Source organism: Delphinus delphis, chromosome 6, assembly GCF_949987515.2.
Source record: "Delphinus delphis chromosome 6, mDelDel1.2, whole genome shotgun sequence".
Lineage (NCBI taxonomy): Eukaryota > Metazoa > Chordata > Mammalia > Artiodactyla > Delphinidae > Delphinus > Delphinus delphis.
Window position 1 is genome coordinate 79585221 of NC_082688.1, and position 17398 is coordinate 79602618.

Consider the following 17398-nt stretch of genomic DNA (forward strand, 5'->3'; position numbering starts at 1 on the left):
ATTGCCAACCTGTTATCCAAAGGAGCTGCACCATATTACAGTCTTACCAGCAATTTATGAGGATTCCAATTTCTATACATCCTTGCCAACACTTTTTACTATCTTTTTAATTTTAGCCATCTACATTAGTTTCCTGTGTCTGCAGTAACATATTACCACAAACTGGGTGGCTTAAAACAATAGAAACGTATTCTCTCACAGTTCTGGAGGCCAGAGTCTGAAACCAAGGTGCTGGCAGGGCCACACTCTCCCTGAAGGCTGTAAGGGACAAGGCATTCCTTGCCTCTTCCAGCTTCTGGTGGCTGTTGGCATTCCTTGGCTTGCGGCCACATCACTCCACTCTTTGCCTCTTTCTTCACATTACCTTCCCCTCTGTTTGTCTGGCAGCCGCATCACTACAGTCTCTGCCTCTGCCTTCACATGCCATTCTCTTTGTTCCTCTATGTCTTCACATGGCTGTCTTCTTAGGAGGACACCAGTCATATTTGATCAGGAGCCCAACCTACTCCAGGATGACCTCATCTTAACTAACTACCTCTGTAAAGATCCTATTTCCAAATAAGGTCACATTCTGAAGCCTGGGGTTAGGACCTCAATATATCTTTTTTGGGGGATAATTCAATCCATAACAGTAACCTATCTTGTCCCCTATCCCAGCATCCTTGGGCACACAACCCTTTGCAATAGTTAATCCTTTTCCTAAACCTAGTCCTTACAGCTGGGTTCTTGCTCCCAGGCTTCGCTGCTGTTTGTTCTTCTGCTAGACGTGCTACCTATGAGCCATTACGGATAGTCCACATGGAGGTCCAGATGCGTCTAGTCACAACTGAGACCTTCCCAGGTAAACTGCCTTGCCAGATCCTGGGCAGTTTAGTTTTACTCTGCACATGGTTGGGCCCACTGTGATGCTGCCTGGCCCCAATATCTGCTGCTACTAGGTAGTGTAACTTTCCTCAAAAGCACTGGGAGTTCAATGCATGGAAACTCGCATTTTTGGCAGGCAGTATCTCTCACTCCTTTTGCCATCCTGGCCACTCTGTGATGCTATCCTCAGCTCCCCAAGGCAGAATTTCTTGGTCTTTCCCTGTGCTTTCAGTTAATTTACATGCCTCTGACTGGAGCACTGACACTGCATAGTATATGGTAATCATTTGGGGGCCTGTCTTCTCCCTTAGACCATGACCATGAGCATGTTGTACTCATTTTGTCTGCATCTTTGTCTTCTAATCATCAACAAAGTACCCGGCTCATGCATGTGTCCAGAATATGTTACTGAAGGAATGGAGAAATGCTTAGAATATTGCCCACCAGCACCCTTCCAGGATAAGGGTTAGTCTTGACTCCAAAGGCATATTACAAAAAATCTATAGCCCACACCCAGGTCTACATTGAAACATCCTGGATAACTTGTGAATAAGCAAAGCCCTGAGGTACCCCAGTTACCAAGCAAACTCTCCAGAAGAAACATGGCTGCAGTGCTCCTGTTGCAAGAGGCACCTCATGCACAATATCCACCATGCGGAGAGAAGGATTATAGTAAGAGATAGTGGATGTTGCTAGTGTAATTTAAACATATTGGTGTATCTGTGTGTGTGTGTATGGGGAATGTATGGGCATAAGGAGAGTATGGATAAGCTCCCACTGCCTTCTAATGAGGGCAAAAAAAAAATGAGTCAAAAAGCTTCTATCCAGCCATAATGCTCTTTAGTGTCTGTGCTCCTTCACTGAATCCTGATGATAAAATATATTTGTCACAGTTAAGGTTAACCAATAGAATCCAGAGCTTCCAAAGCAGCCAAGAAAAAAAAAAAATAGGGGATAGAGAACTTTATCAATATAACAGAAAACAGAAAGAGATGGGGAGAAAGCAAAGAGTTTATGTGATAAAATATAAAGAAATGAACAGGAAAGATGTAAACCAACTAAATGAAAACAGCTGCCTCCAGGAAAGGGCTCGAACTAAAAACTCTATGGTATCGTTAACAGTCAAAAATAAGAAAATATTATACAGTGTTCTTCAGCTTGCTTTCCTAACTTAGCTTTTGGTATTTTTATTGTGACTGTATTGTAAGTATAAATTAAAACTAATATATATTAAAAGCTATCCCACTTATGTGCTCCCTTAGTACACTACGGTTTTCCATCAAAGCACTCAGCACACTTTATTACCATTGTTCTGTTACTTGCCTTCACATGTGCACTCTAATCCCTTAGGGCAGGAACCATTTCTATCCAGCTCACCAGTGAACCCTCAGTTCCTAACAGGATGCTTCCTATTAAATAATATATGTAGTAATATGTGTTAATTGTCTCCAATGCTAGCCTAATGCCTAACACACACCTTAACTGGGGTTAAGTTGCTGGTAATTGAATCAATACATGAGTGCATGAAAGAATGGGATTCCTAGCATTGTTAGGGTTTCACTAATTCCAAGGATTTCTAGAAAAGACAGATGTCTTGCATGGCTTACATTCTCCAAGGGCCCAAGCTACTCTTTTGTTACTTTTCTCTGGGTACAACTAGAAAGTAGGGGTCTATTTGTGTTGGTGGCATTCTTTCACTCCTCACTCCACACAACCTGTGCTTTGCTTTTGCACAACAATTAGCACTCAAGTTACCTGTCTGCTTTAATGCAATTTCCAAAAACCACCTCACATCAGGAAAGCTACGTAGGCACTTAGAGCAGATTCCTTCTCTCATCTCAACCCTTCCAGGCACCACCTCCCTTCTCTTCTCCTCAAGCCTCTGCTCACCTCTGCCACAAAGCACTTCAATACAAATTTGTAAAATGGCCATTATCCATCATCAAGGGACTTATAAACCACATGGAAACACCTGAATTGAAGCCTAAAGCCATTCATTCCAGGGAGTCTTGCTCCTCTCATAATTCAAAAAGATTCATGCACCCCAGTGTTCACAGTAGTACTATTTACAATAGCCAAGACATGGAAGAAACCTAAATGCCCACTGACAGAGGAATGGATAAAGAAGATGTGGTATGGGCTTCCTTGGTGGCGCGGTGGTTGAGAGTCTGCCTGCCGATGCAGGGGACATGGATTCGTGCCCCGGTCTGGGAGGATCCCACATGCCGCGGAGCGGCTGGGCCCGTGAGCCATGGCCGCTGGGCCTGCGCGTCCGGAAGAGGCCACAGCAGTGAGAGGCCCACGTATCAAAAAAAAAAGAAAAGAAGATGTGGTACATATATACAATGGAATATTACTCAGCCATAAAAAAGAAGGAAATAATGCCATTTGCAGCAACATGGATGGACCTAGAGATTATCACACTAAGTGAAGTAAATCAGACAGAGACAAATACCATATGATATCACTTATATGTGGAACCTAAAAAAGTGATACAAATGAACTTATTGACAAAACAGAAACAGACTCACAGATTTCGAAAAGAAACTTGTGGTTACCAAAGGGGAACCCTAGGGGAGAGGGATAAATTAGGAGTCTGGGATTAACGTATACACACTACTACATGTAAAATAGATAATCAACAAGCACCTACTGTATAGCACAGGGAACTCTACTCAATATTCTGTAATAACCTATATGGGAAAAGAATCTGAAAAAAAATGGATATATGTATAACTGAATCACTTTCCTGTACACCTGAAACTAATACAACACTGTACAACTATACTCCAATATAAAATAAAAATTAAATTTTAAAAAAATTTCGTTATTTGGTAATGCAAATAAGATCGAGATCCAGCAGAGTAAGCCTCAACTTCCTTTGAGTTCTGACAGCACTTTGCAATCATTTGTGTACTTCTGTGCTCAACAGTCTTCCATCCCCAAACCCTTGGACTTTAAAGTATTTTAAGGAAGGGCTTGTATCTTATTCTGAATCTCTGATGTCAGCCCAAAGACAAACACAGGAGATGCCAAGTATTAGTACAAATAAATGAAATGGACAGCGACTTGTTTCCCCAGCTTTAAATCTAAATAGATGTGCCCCCCTAAGCAAGTCGTTTCACCTCGCTGGGACTCAGTTTCCCCATCTGGGCCTCCAAGTGCTCCTCAAACTCTGACAATCTCTAGTCTAAAACGCTGTGGAGATCTTGCCACAAACCCGGTGTTCCCAGTAGGCTACCTGTATTGATTGAAAGACCGGGGAAAAGCAAGGCGGAAATAAGTCCTGAACTGTTTTCTTGCCCCAAGGGGCAAGCGCCGCTGGGAACCACTCACCGTCCCTAAACCAGGGGGTCACGTAGCTCAGGATGTAGGTAGAGTCCACTATGTTCCTGACATGGTCCCGGAAGGCGTGCAGATTCTGCCGCTCCTCGCTCCCCGCGAGGTCCTCGCATCGCCTGCGCTCCGCTCCCTGCGCTCAGCTCCCAAGAAAGCCCAGCAAGCCGAGAGGGATTGTCCAAGAAAAGCACCCAGCGCCGAGACGCGAAGCTGCAGGGAAACCAGAACTGCCAAGGAAAAATCAAAACAGCAATCAGGGGTGGGAGGCGGCGGCCGCCCAGTCTCCGCTCGCGCAGGTTCCCTGCGCGATTTCGTTTCCTCTCTGGCTGCCGGGCCCGCCCACCCGCGGGCGCAGGCTGATCCAGAGGGACCCAAGAGGAACCCTGCGAATTGCTTTCTGATGTTCATTTTATTCATCTTACTTTCTATTTTGCTTTTACATAGGTAAAATTTAGTTAAAATAAAATGCACAGATTTTAATTTACAATTCTGAGTTTTGGAAAATGTATGCGTGTGTAACCACCTTCCCTAGGTTGTGTGGGTCCTGTGGCCAAGTGTCTTAACTTTACAGGGAACTGTCACCTGTCTTCCAAAATGGCCATCCCATGGTCCCTTCCCTCCTGGAGTGTGAGACAGCTCCAGGTGATGCACATCCAGGAAATACACGCGTCGGTCAGTTTTTTTGTTCGCTTGCTTGGTTTGGTTTGGTTTTTTGCCAGGTGTGAAATGGTGCATTATTGTCAAATATATGTACTCCAGATATCTTCTCCCAGTCTGTGACTTATCATTTCATTTTCTTCAGGGTGTCTTTTCAGCACAAATCTATTTTGGTGCAATCTAATTTATAGGGTTTTTAAAATTTTTGTTTACTGCCTTTTGTGCCCTCTTTAGTAAATCTTTGCCTACTCCAAGGTCATAAATATATTCTGTGTTTTCTTTAAGAGTCTTTGTGCTTTTAGCTTTTACGTTTAGGTTGTGACCATCTCAAATTAATTTTGTTGTGGTGTGAGGCAGAGGTCAAGGTTTCATTTTATTCCTGCACTTCCAATTGTTCGGCACAAACTGTTTCATTTGTTGAAAACTCTTCCTTCTCCCATTGAATGGCTTCTGGCACCTTTGTCAAAAAAAAACAGTTGACTGTATGTGTGCAGGTCTATTCCTAACTCTATTCTGATCCACTTATCTAGTTGCTGATACTGCTTTATTCTTCTTTGTAAAGATTATATTGGCTATTCTGGGATTTTGACTATATTGGGATTTTGATCAGAATTACATTGAACCTACAGATGAACTTGAGAAGTGACATTTTTAACAATGTCAAGCCTTTGAACCCATGAACGTAAATTTTCATTTATTTAGGTCTTTGATTTCCCTCAGCAATATTGTATAGTTTTAAGAGTACAGATCTTCTACATATCTGTTAAATTTATTCTTAACTATTTTATGTTCTTTGATGCTACTGTAAATTGAATTGTTTTTAAAGTTTCATTTTCAAATTTTTGTTGCTAGTATATAGAATTCACTAATTCACTTATTAGTTGTAGTGATTATTCTATAGATTTCTTAAAAATCTCTAGGTAAACAATCATGTCATTTTTGAATACATGTTTTTTACTTCTTCTTTTCCAATCCTTATGCCTTTCATTCTGCTTCCTTTCCTTATGGCACCTCCTATGGCTTCCAACAGAAAGTTGAATAAAACTGCTGAGAATTGACACCCTTATTATTTGTCTCAGCAGGGAAACAATGTTTCACTTTAATTACAAAGTTTGTAACAGAGAAGAACAAACCTGACTCCATATTGAATCTATTCCTTTAGCTCTAACCTTCCTGTTCTGTTGCCTGTGCTTAGTCATGCTGGCTCTGCACCAAGGGCTCCTCAAACTCAAAAGAATATTGCCTCCAGCCTGAAATAGACAGGATAGCCCATTCTCAAGGCTCTGACCTTTAAAGGTGTAACACTTTTCCATTCATATAGAGATTAAAAGTTGCAGAACAGAGAATAACATTTGTCTTGTTGGGGTTTATAGGAACATGTGACCAGGCCTACCTGGACAGCTGCAAGAAGAAAGGATTCCTGCACCAAGAAGTCTGCAGCAACCAGCCACACCCCCTCCCCTTTTAGTATAAAAGAAGCCTGAATTGTGACTCAGGCAAGATGGTTCTTTGGTACACTAGTCCACCATCTTCACAGTCCACTGGCTTTCCGAATAAAGTCGCTATTCCTTGCCCCAACACCTCATCTCTTGATTTATTGGCCTGTCGTTTGGTAAGCAGTACAAGCTTGCACTTGGTAAACAAGTTGGCTGTTGTTTTTTCTTAGATGCCCTTTATCAGATTAATGTTTTCTTGTATTCCTAGTTTGCTCAGTTTTTATCATGAATCGGTGTTGAATTTCTCAAATGTTTTTTTCTGTATCTACTGAGGTGATCATATACTCTGTTAACATACTAAACATTGATATTTATTTATGTATTTATTTCGGTTGTGTTGGGTCTTTGTTGCTATGTGCCGGCTTTCTTTCTAGTTGTGGCGAGCGGGGGCTACTCTTTGTGGTGGTGTGTGGGCTTCTCATTGCGGTGGCCTCTCTTGTTGCGGAGCGCAGGCTCCAGACGCGCAGGCTCAGCGCCATGGCTCATGGGCATAGCCGCTCCGCAGCATGTGGGATCTTCCTAGACCGGGGCACGAACCTGTGTTCCCTGCATCGGCAGGCGGACTCTCAACCACTGCGCCACCAGGGAAGCCCTGATTGATTTTTGAATATTAAACCAACCTAGAACTCTTGGGATAAATCCCATCTGGTCATGATGTAGCGCCCTTTTTAAAATTATTCTTTTCTCCTACTTCCTTTGGGTTTAATTTGCTCTTCTTTTACTAGCTTGTTAAGGTAGAAGTTTAGATCACTAATTTTATACATCTTTCTTTCCTAATATAAGCATTTAAGGTTATAAATTTCCCTTTTCTTATCTAAGTTCTAACATCCCATCAGTTTTGATACATTGTATTTTCAATGTCATTCCATTTGAAATAGTTTCTAGTATCCTTGTGATTTCTTCTTTAACCTATGAGTTAATTAGAAGTGTGCTGTTTATTTTTCAAATATTGGGAAGTTCCTAAACAGCTTGATGTTATTGACTTCTGATTTTAAACTGTTGTGATCCAAAAGTATACGTTGTAAGATTTCAGTCTTTTGAAATGTACTGAAACTTGCCTTATGGCCCAGCATATAATGACTATCTTGATATATCAAGTATCTTCTAGATACACTTAAGAATGTATATTCTGCAGTTCTTGAGTATAATGTTTGATAAATTTCAATTATGTCAGGTTGGTTTATTAGTGTGGTTCTAGTATTCTATACCCTTACTAATTTTGTCTACTTGTTATATCAAGTAGTGAGAGGGGGGTGTTAAAATCTCCAACTATGATTATTGATTTGTCCATGTGTCCCTTTTGTTCTATCAGTTTTTCCTTCATAAATTTTGTAGCTCTGTTATTAGATGCATACACATTTAGGATTGTTGTTTTCCTGATAAATTATGTCTTTATCATTATGAAATGTCCTTTTGATACTTGTTATATCGAAGTCTACGTCATGTGTTATTACAAAACCCGTAACATCTTTCTTATGCTGTTTGCATGGTATATCTTTTTCCATCCTATTGCTTTCAACCTCTCTGTTCATATTTGAAGTGCACCTCTAGTATATAGCTTATAGTTAGGTGTTCCTTTTTTATCCAGTCTGACAATCTCTGCCTTTTAATTGGAGCATTAAATTATTTCCATTTAATTATTATATGGGTTTAAAACTGCAATTTTGCTGTTTGTTGCATCTGATTTTGTTCCTCTGCTCTATTCCTTTGGGTTAATCAAATATATATTTTACTTTTATCTTTCTTAGCTATAAATTCTTTCTTTTAGCTTTCTCTTCCTCCCCCCACCCATATATGTGTACACATAGTGGTTGCTCTGTTGTTTACAACATGCATCTTTAATTTATATCAGTCTACTTATTTTTTTAAATTTTTTAAATAAATTTATTTTATTTTTGCGTTGCGTCTTCGTTGCTGTGCACGGGCTTCCTCTAGTTGCGGCGAGCGGGGGCTACTCTTGGTTGCGGTGCGCGGGCTTCTCATTGCGGTGGCTTCTCTTGTTGCAGAGCACAGGCTCTAAGCGTGTGGGTTTCAGTAGTTGTGGCTCGCGGGCTCTAGAGCGCAGGCTCAGTAGTTGTGGCATACGGGCTTAGTTGCTCCATGGCATGTGGGATCTTCCCGGACGAGGGCTCGAACCTGTGTCCCCTGCATTGGCAGGTGGATTCTTAACCCCTGCGCCACCAGGGAAGCCCCTATATCAGTCTACTTATAATCAATATGATAAGATCAAGTAAATATAAAGTAAAAGATCCTTGCAACCATGTAATTCCATCCACCCCAGCCCATCATTTGTGCTATTGTCCTAACTTTTACTCTTCTATATATTATAAACCACATAATACAACGTTATAAGCTTTATTGTAAAAAGTCAGTTGTCTTTTAAATAAAATAAGAAAACGAGCGTCTTTTCTATTTTCCTGTGCTTTTTACCATTTCTGATGCTATTCATTCCCACTTGTAGATACTGGTTTCTTTCCATCTGATGTCACTTCCCTTCTGGCTCCTCCAATACGTTGTTTAGGCTCCAGTGAATTTTTCATTTCAAGTATTATTTTGAAAAGTTCTAACAGTTCTACTGGCTTTTTCTACTTTCAATATCTCAGCTGAGAAACTCTGTGTTCATTATAGCTATCTTCTCTTTAAGTTCATGTATATATTTATAATAGTGTCTTGAAAGTCTTTGTCTGCTAATTCCATCATGTGGATTATCTCACAGCATGTTTTTGTAACTGTTTTTTCTCTTGCCTATGGATTCCTTCACATGTCTAATAATTTTTTATTTTACACTGGACATTTACAGACATGCTGTAGAAACTCTAGATTCTATTATTTTCTCTGAAGAGTGTTGCTTTTTGTTCTAGCATGCTAACTTACCAGCTATTCATTTTGAAATTACAGAGGCCTTGTTTCACACATTGTGGTGGGTTTCACACATCTGTTAAAGTTTTGCCTTTAATGAAAGGTGACTCCCTTATTCAGGGGTATAGTCTTTTCTGCTAAGGCAGGGTCCTGAGGGGTTTCAAGTGAAAAGCCCTACATGTTTCCACTGCCTTTCCAAGTTGGTGGGACTCAGACTCCAAATTCGGCCTTCCCTTCCCAGCTGAGATATCTGTTGAGCTTTTCCAGCCTTCCAGCTATTGCTTACCTGGGCCCCTTGGATTCTCCCCTGCCTGTATACATTGCAAGGACAGCTAAGGATTTGAGTGAAGGTTATATACAAATTCTAGGAGTCCCCCGTTGTGTTTCCTTTCTTTCAGAATTTTCCCCTTCAGTATCATCACTTTGGCAGCCCCAGGGTTCATCTTCTAATTCAATGCCTGTGATTTTCTGCTTGTCTGCAAACCTCCATGTGGACTGGGGGGGGGAACCCTTAGAAGAAAAGCCAAATGCAGTTCTCATGCAGTACAGTTCCTGTCTTTCAGTAGTCTAATTCCCTCTGGTTTCTGCCTTTTGATTTTTTTTTCAGTGCCTTCAAGTATTTGTTCTTTATATTTCGTCCATTTTTATCACTTATACAAGCTATTCTGCCACTAGTTGGGTTTAGATTTTTAACTGAGAAAAAGAAATCAGATCCAAAATTCCTTAAAAAAAAAAAAAAGACACGCTTCCTTTTATGCTACCAGTAGGAAACAACAGAGCTTTGAATAACAGTGGATTTATTAAACATCAACAATTATAGTGTAGAATCTCAAAGAACTGAAGTCCCAGAGATACAGTCATGTGATAGATCTGTACGTAAAATCTGACCAAGGTCGGGGAAGAAGGGAAGTGTCACAGAATGGTGAGAAGAAAGGATTCAGCAGACTCTCTACCTCACCTGGGCATTACTTCATCCAATGCATTTACAGAGTATCTACTGTATGTCAGGTATTGTGAAAAGAACTGGGTATCTGGAGATACGTGAAAAACAGTCGCCCTCAGAAGCTTGGAGTCTGATTGAAGGAGGGAGCAGACAATAAAGATGTAAAAGTGTAAACAATTAAGAAATTGCCAAATGTGAAGTAATACAAAGAAAGCAAGCAGAGTCATGAGATGGAAAATAATGGACATTGGAAAAAACTATTTTAATACAATGGTAAGAGAATATTTTTCTGAGTAGGTCACATTTCAGCTGAATCTTTAAGAATGAGAAGGAATCAACTATTCAAAAAAAGCTGGGACGGGGGATTCCATGCAGGGGGACAGAAACAGAAATAGGTCAAAAAGAAAAAGTGAAAGACACTTGTAGCTGGAACTTCAAGAACAAGGGGTAGATGGTAGGCAGTGCTGATGAAGAGGTAAACGGGACCTTGAAATACAAGGAATGAAGTGCACTGGGAACACCTTGCAGGGTTTTAAGCAAAAAATAACATAGTCTCATCACATTTTTTGAAAGAACTCTCTGGCTCCTACACAGAACGAGTAGTTCGGTTGGGAGGTGACTCAAGTAGGAGATGATGAGGGCTTAGATAAGGACAGTGGCAGTGGGAGTAGAAGAAGAGATATATTTTAGTGATAGAATTGCGTGAACGGCAGCAGAAAAGAAGAGGATAAAGAATCAAGGCTACAGCCCAGGTATCTGGTTTGAATGACTGTGAAAATGGTAGCACCATGCCTAAAATGGAGAAGTTAAGTTTAGAGCTTATGACATTCTAGTGTGGGAGTCGGATAAGAAAGTATTGGTAGATGCCAGGTAGCAGTAAGGGCAATGAGGAGAAATAAAGCAGAATAAGGGAATAAAGAGTAACGGGGGCTACTTATACTACATGAGTTGATCAGGGAAGACACAAACGAAGTGAGGGCATGCCAACTGCGTGAAGAGCATTCCACTCAAAAAATAGAGACGGTACCAAGGCGGGAAGGCAGTAGTGAACTGGGTCCGCAAAAGAAAAGGTGTGCAGGGTTGTGGGGTGGAATGGGTTGGGGAGAGGGAAGACAGAGGTGGCCAAGGCCGTTCACGTAAAGCCTGACAGACTTATCAAGATAAGAACAACGGTTTTGATCCTAAATATGCTGGGGTACCACTGCAGGATTTTGAGAGGGAGAACAGAAAACAAACTGCAAGGGGGAAGGGGGAAGCAGTGACCTGGTAAGAAGCTATAGCAGTAGTCCCAGTGCGAGACATGGCATATCGGACTAGGATCAAAGCAGTGGAAGTGGTGAAGTTGCTGGATATGTAACCTTAAAATCCCACAAAACTTGCTGTTGAACTGGATGAAGGATATGCGAGAGAGGAGTCAAGGAGAGCTCCCATTTGTTTAACCTGAGGCGCTGCACGAATGGTGGTGCCAACTATTAACAGGGACACTGGAAGAGAGGCAAGCTTAGAGGAGGACATCAAGAACATGCTCGCTTGCTTGCTGATGAGAACTACCCACAGGCGGTGCTTCTCAAACATTAATGCGCACACGAATGACCCACAGGTCTTGTTAAAGTGCAGATTCTGATCCAGTAGACCTGAGACTCTGCATTCCTACCAAGCTCTCAGGTGATGCTGACGTTGCTGGTCCACAGACCTCACTCTGAGTAGCAAAGTCACTGAAAAACAAGAGATAAAGGAGGAAGGAGGATAACTGAGACATCAAAATTGTGATTAAAGCGACGGTAAGTGAAATCCAGAGCACATAGGGAGGATTAGCCTCCATCAGTGGTTCTCAAACTGGTTTGCAGGGTAGCAGCATCAGAACCACCTGGAAACTTGTTAGAAAAACACATTCTTGGCATCCCATACCTTCTGAATCAGAAACTGTGGGGGTGGCGCCCAGCAATCCATGTTTTAACAAACTCCAGATGCTTCTGATGCGTGTGAAAGTTTGAGAACAGAGGCCTAGAGAAAGAGGGCTTCATCCACTGAGTGGAGAGATGAACGTCATGGTAGGTAGAGAGCGAAAATTACAAGTCACTTTTCCCAATATTTACACCTTTTACAGTGTAACTCTGCAGTTCCTCTCATCAACAGTGGAGTCTCTTTTCCCTCCCCTTGCATCTGCCTGGAATTATGACTGCCGTAGGCAACACAGTGAGGGAATGACAGTGTGTTGATACTGAGCCCAGGTTTCAAAAGACTTTGCACACTTCTGCTCTCTCTTGGACCCCTGTGACCACGATAGAAACAAGCTCAGGCTAATGTGCTAGAAGACAAATGACCACATGGAAAAAGCCCCATAATCCCAGCTGAGGCCATCCTAGATCAGCAGGCCCACCAGTTGACTGAACACATGAGAAAGCCAGTCGAGACCAAGTAAGCAGGCAGTGTCCCTAATAATGTGCTAGAGGTACTGTTTTTGATAAACAGGCTGAGTTTGTGTTTGCCTGACCTTGACACTGACCAGAACTGCCCAGCCAATATGGAAAGTTGTGTGGTAGAGAGAAATGGGAGATTTGAGGAGGAAAAGGTGTGAAATATTCATTATGTCAATGGGGAAGAATAATAAACTTGTAATGTATGTATGAAGCTGAGGCTGGTGATTGTGTTTTCACGGTGATACCAATCTATACAGTTACTGATTCCTTCAGGAACACTTCGCAGGACGCATGTAGGGACAAGAGCTGGGTTCATCCAGATAGAGGTCTTGCTAGGTAATGGGTTAGCAAACTATTGCTTGCAGGGAAATCTAGTATGTGGCTTGTTTTTTACAGGCTGCAAGCTAAAAAATGCTTTAACATTTTTGAAGTGTTATAGAAAAAAACAGACTATATACAACAGATTGCATATGGCCCATAAAAGTTGAAAATACTTACTATTTGGCCCTTTATAGGAAAAGGTTGCCAACCCCTAAACTAGGTGAATGAGGACAGAAAGGCAAGAGAGTTGGAAGGTATTGCAAGGAAGTGATTTAAACCTAATCCAGAAAATCATAGCTGGGCATGAAGGAAAAGTGCTAACGAAAGAGGGTGATTGAGTAAGGTCAAAAGACTGTCATTCCTAGTGCTGTACTCTGTCTAGACCATATTAGATATCCTCGGAGGCGGCCTCACCTGCTCTACCCAGAGCAACGTTTCCTGATACAATGATCACATGAAGCTAACAGTGAGGTACTCTCAAGAACTTGAGTAAGTTCTTGGAAAATCTGCTTACGCCCTACTGTGCGCAGGACACCGCATTTAGCACAGGAGATACAAGACAAAATTGGAGGCCAAAAAAAAAAGTACATGGCACTAGAAGAAACACTTTTCAGTCTCTTTTGAAAGCATGTCTTCATCAGCCTCCTTAAGGTTGTGTTCCCTAGAATTCTCACCTATGTCTGCTTCTCTTCTTGCTCTACCTCCCCTCTCTGGGAGATCTCATCCATTCCCACCGCTTCATTACTACTCTATTCCCAGTGACTCTTAAATCATCTCTCTAGCCCCAATTTTTTCTCCAAGATGCACACTCCTATTTCCAGCTACCCACTAGAAATCTTCATCTGCATGGTATGCTCTATTCCATGCTGTACAAAGAATTTTCTGAGGTGATAGAAATGCTTTCTACCTGTACTGGCCAATGTGGTAGCCACAAGCTTCATGTGGCTACTAAACGTAAATAAAATTCCAAAGTTCCTCAGTTTCACTAGCCATATTTCAAGGGGTCAATACCCACATGTGGCCAGTGGCTACTATACTGGACAGCACAGCTCTAGGCAACTCAAACAGTCTCAAACTGAACTCTTTTTCCTCCCCCAACTGTCCCTATTTCTGTATTTCCTACCTTGAATATTGTCACCATGTGCCTCTCACAGCCCATTCTCATCAAAATGGTGCCCAAATCTCATCTCATCTCCCCCAGAAATCTACTCAATCTAGCATCTCCTGGATCCCTATTTTCACTGTTCCACAGGCCCTTTTGATTTCTGGTTTGAACTACTGCAAAGGGCTTCTCAAACAGTTTTTTACTGAGCCTTTCCCCACTCCAAACCTTCTACATTATCTCTACTTGTTTCTTAAGAGCAAGACTAATTGTTCCATCCCCACCTTCTTTAAAATTCTTGTTGGTGCCCTCCTATTCATCCTTATAACCCTAGCATTTAGCATAATCTTGGTCCACAGGTACACAGCATCTGATGAATAAATGAATTTTACAGATAGAAAAGCAAAGAGATAGCCTCTTGCCTAGGAGAGAACTGTTCACCTATATGAAGTGCAGATGATCTTTCAGAGAAACAGAAGCCAGCCTACACCAGGCAAATACTAGATGCTTTAATTTTGCCCCATGTCTATAGAAAGCACACCACCTAACTGGCAAACATCGCAGTTGCGGCTCCTACTGGGATGAATTTAGACTCAGGCCTTGGCCTAAGTTGAATTCTATTGCCCTTACCTCTTGCTTTTCTCATGCACAGATCCAATGGTATTTACCGTTCCCCAATATCCTTGCAAAGTAAAGTAGGAAAGAATTTACTTTTCTCATGCACAGATTCAATGGTATTTACCACCCAATATCCTTGCAAGTAAAGTAGGAAATAATTTACTAATTTCCATGATATTGTAATAAGCAACTGGACTTTTTTAAGTGGCCATATAACACTTACTGTTTTCCAATACCTAAGAGATTCAGGTATTGACTGAAAACTCAAAATGAGGAATTAATCATTTACCAAGCTTTGGTTCTCTTCTGTGCATGAGTCAGCTGCTGCAGCAGAACATGAGTGTAAAGGACAAGATATAATACCAGTGACACAACTACCATTTTCTTGTTCATCCTGTATCTCCCACCATCATCCAGAGTGTTCTTCCAAGTAGAGAATACTTGACTGCCTCATAGATCATTATCCTCAATTCCAATCACCTTCACCTCCACCCGTTTTCGTTACTTCCAGTCATGGCTAGAATTCGGTGCTCTCTAAAATATTTTTTCAGTCTTCTTACTCCTATCCCCACTATGCCTACTTGAACCTCACTGGAAAATAAATCCCCTGATATCTCACTGTTCTCTAAGTATAATGGTCACCTCATAGCTTCACTTCCTTCCCTACACAGCCCAGACACCAGAATGCACCAATTCAACTACACTCACCAGTATCTCCCTCAATTCCCTTGCCCCTTTTTTGACTACTTACATTCAGCGATACGTCAACCATACATCCATTTGTTCATTCACTGTAGAAATACTGAATGCATACTAGATGTCCAACATTAGTTTCTGCTTCTATTTCCATATTGTTGAATGCTACCAGGGCAAAATCACAAATTTCAGGGTCCCATAAATTTAAACATCCCAGTATCTCAGGTGAGACCTCAAAACTCATCAGCAATTCTTAACTAAGCCTCTCTCCACGACCCTCAAGGAACATTTTTCCACTCCTCTCAAGCCCAATCCTACTCGGGATGCATCTTTCTCAGAAGATGGCATTGCTTCCTACTTCATGGAGAAAAGAGAGGCTTTAGAGAATGAACTACCTCACCTTAATCATCTACCCACCAGTGTCTCTCTGCATTTTTACTTCCTTCTGCCACTTTGGAATAAGACTCGCCTCTGCTTCTATATCCATTATTAATTCACATACCCGTTTTCTGGATCCCCTTTGCTACAGCACTTACCGTTCTCCTTTATTTTCAACTTCTCCCCATTCTAGGGCCTCCTTCCCCCAAATCTTCTCTCCCTCCCACCTGAAATTTTAAAAATAAAGCAAACTCTCCTTTCTTTGGTTTTATACCCTCACAAGCTTGCTTCTGAGCATGGAATCAAGAGTAGATTGTCTAGTGACTTCCGTTCTTTCTCACGGAGAAAGTGGCTTTAACAGTCACATGTTTGCCTTTGTGATTTTTTCTCCCTTTTGCAGGATATACAAGGCTGATAACTCACTGACACATTCTCACATGCAGGCAACCTTGCAGGCCTAAAGAAGCACTTTTGAAACTATTTCAAACTTACATGAAAATTACAAGGAGTACAAAGGATTTCTGTATGTTTTACCCTCGTTCACCAATTTTTAAATTGTACCACAACTTATCATTACTCCTCTCCAACTATATACGCATCTTCTAGAACCATTTGAGAGTAGGTTACATAATGATTATGATTTACATGCCCATGTGGGTTTTCCTAAAAGCACCAATCACCAGACGTGTCTATACAATTTCTAGTCTCTACATTATCATAGTAATTTAAAATGTCACCATTTCGATAGTACATAGGTCTAATGAGGTTAATGTTAGAAATGGATCCATGCTCAGGAATTCCCTGGTGGTCCAATGATTAGGGCTCCATGCTTCCACTGTCTTGGCCCGGGTCTGATCCGTGTCGGGGAACTAAGATCCCACATGATGCGCGGTGTGGCCAAAAATAAATAAATGAATAAATTAAAAAAAAAACCAAACAACAGAAATGGATCCATGCTCTGAATCCTGATGAAATCTGGTTTGTGTGGAGGAACCCCTTTCCATTTCTCATCCCCTGCCCCAATTCGTGGGGACAATGGGGTGCTGGTGGTTTCCAGTACGCCAAAGCACCTTCTGAAAAAATTTTCCAAGTCCAGAGATGCATTACCAGCTGGCTCAGGTGTCCACAGCCTACGGTAGAGGGGACTGCAATTATTCCCCGTGATGTAAAAATAATTCCCAGTAAGTACAGGACATCAGCTGACCTTGCATAAATTCTGCTCCTCTGTACACACCACCTATTGTTACTACAGACTAGATGGGTTAGGGAAGCCCTTGGGTTGCCTCCCCCAAGAGGCAAGGCCAAATTGGACTATTTAGACAAGGAAGTAATAATAACAAGTTTTCCAGTTGTGAATCCGAGGATGAGACTGAGCAAGTGCTTGCCCAATGAATGAGCAAGTGCAAATGCCTAGTTGCATTTCCTTTACAGAAATAAGTCACAAAAACACTGAAAACCTGAGGTAAAATGAAATGTCTCATGGACAACAAATTTGGATGAATAGGCTAAACGAATGCAGTTAGGTTGAAAGTTTATAGAAAGTATAGCTCTGTGAAAGCAGAAAGCAGGTCTTAGCCAATTTAAAAAAATCTCTAGCACCTATACATCCACCCAATAAGCGCTTTAAGCATATCCTATGTGAAAGAAAATAGAGAAGGGATATAGCAGAACACACACAGTTGCCAAAGAACTTTCAGACTGGTGA